Below are 2,500 nucleotides of genomic sequence, written 5' to 3'. Positions count from 1 at the left end.
AAATAAAGATAAAGATAAAGATAAAGATAAAGATAAAGATAAAGATAAAGATAAAGATAAAGATAAAGATAATAATAATAATAATAATAATAATGATAATAATAATAATAATAATAAACTGAAGCTTTATCAACGATTATATTTCTTCTGAATATGACATGACCTCAGAATTAATAATATAGCATAGAAAATACAATTAAGTTTTATAGTTTTTTTTTTTTAATAAAAAATATTTCATTGAAAACTCACTTCTTTGGGATGATTGCAATTTATATTTTAATGATCTCTTGGTTCACTTGAATATAGGTAACAGCCTTAATTTACCTGAGTAAATAATGTAGACTCCTATAAAGCATTCATGATATTGATTACCTGGGTATGAAGTGAAGATGGTCTTGGGTATAACAAATTAGCATTGTAGGGTCAAGAGAAATGAAAAGGATTAGAAACTATGATAAAGAGAAGGACGATTTGGAGGAAAAGAGCTGAGAGTACTACATTGAATCCTTTTCTTTCTGCGTACACATACACCGAATACTGTCTCCTATTCTTTACACACTCTTCTCTTTCTTCGTGCATCTGGCAACACTAAGGTAACTGAAAAAGTTGTCCTCATTTAAGTGGCTAACTAATATACTACAGTTGTTCATTGGCTACTTTCCCCGTGTTAGGGCTAGAAGAGAGGCTTTAGCTATGATAAGTAGGTCTTCTAGGAGAAGGACACTCTAAAATCAAACCATTGTTCTCTAGTCTTGGGTACTGACAGAGCTTCCACTATCTTTGGTCAGAGTTTTCTTGCTTGAAGGTCCACTCTCACACACTATTCTGTTTTTATTTTTTTTTTCCTTCCCTCACTGGATCTTTTTCCCTGTTGGAGCCCTTGTACTTAGAGTATACTGCTTGTCTAACTAGGGCTGTAGCTTAGCTAGTAAATAGTAACAATCATCAAAATGAAAATAAAGATGATGATAACAATGATAATAAATTGTAACTGAGCTTTTTAACGGCTCTAATTTTCGTTTTGTCAGCAATACTGCATTCCACCCAGTATCTGTGCTATGTTGTTCATCGGGGAAGTGAGCAAAATCCGGAGAAATATTTCTCTAATTTTACTGTAAAAATACTATTGTGATCTTCGTTGCTGTGTTACTCCTCAGATCTTCAGGCTGGAACTGAATGGATGCATGCTGTCTGGCTCTGGTTATACTGCTAGAGCTTTTGAGTCAAGTCGAAGGGTAAAATTTCATTGGTACTCATAGGTGGAGTACATATCCGAACTGCTCTCTCATTGGCTGCTGCTCCATTCATGATCATCATGGCTGGAAGAATTCAGGATCTGAGCAAGCTCAGTAGGGTCTTCTTGTGAGGCACACTGATTTGCGGCCTTTGTGGAACTCTGAATCAGGCAAGTTGTTCTGCCGCTCAGATTCCGAATTCTGAAAATTCTGTGCTGCCTGCTGTTTGGCTGAGATGCTAACAGGGAGAGTCTTGGTCACGGGCAGGCTACCGGGTTGCTGATCGATGTTGTCTTTATCGGAGTTGTCTGTTTTTGTGGAACTGCTTGGCCTGCTTGTCGTATTGATAAAATTGGTTCCTCTCTTGGTGTATGAGATGCTAGTCTATCAAAAAAGTCTGGTTAATCGTTTTAGAGCAGATATCGATCAGGCTCAAGTGGCAAGTAAAGTCCTCAGTGCACCCTTTTGAGTGGTAGATTCATGAAAGTTTTACATAAACACATTTTATATATATTGATCAGCAAGTCCCTCTTTAGTTAACCTGATTCTCAACTAGAGCTCTTGCTGTGACCACTTTCGTCCTGTTGGACATACTGGAAAGATGTTAGAAGCCCTGATTCCAAAAGCTGTATTATAGGGCTGTTAAGGCCACGGTGATGCAGTTCTTTGTATCAAGAGCCGGACAGTAGTACATAAATGATCGCTACTAGTATTTTTACAGTAGGTAGGTATAAAACAGTTTGCAAGTGTTAGTACATAACTGATCGCTGCTAGTTTTTTAAACGTAGAAAAGACAAGCGATAAATGAAGGAATAGGTCAAACGAGGGAAGGAAATATGAAACACAAGCTATAGCGCTCCATAACTCATTAATCAGCGTAACTACTAAACCTCAGGGTTATTCATTACTGACAAATAGCAACCAAAGACCCTTTAAGAGAGAAAAAATATAGTAGGAAGCGAGGGAGCTTCAAATATCACATCCCATTGAGGTCTGGAAGTTCGAGAGAAAAGTTGAGGATTTAATACCCGGTCTGAATAGGAGAAGAACGGTAATGAGGAGGCTGAAGCTTTATCCAGGATATGGAAAATGGCAGTGAAACTTTATAGCGTCATATGATATGTATTCAAAGTTATATTCTTGGGAAAAGTACAAAATTATAAAAAAAAACTATAAGTAAAAGATTTGTATGGAGTCAAGATTATATTTTTGTTTTGGGATAATTAGAGTTTCATTCTAAGAGATATTTGTTAGAATTTTAATTT

Source organism: Palaemon carinicauda, chromosome 1 (assembly GCF_036898095.1).
Source record: "Palaemon carinicauda isolate YSFRI2023 chromosome 1, ASM3689809v2, whole genome shotgun sequence".
Taxonomy (NCBI): domain Eukaryota; kingdom Metazoa; phylum Arthropoda; class Malacostraca; order Decapoda; family Palaemonidae; genus Palaemon; species Palaemon carinicauda.
Note: the sequence above shows the minus strand (reverse complement) of the source record.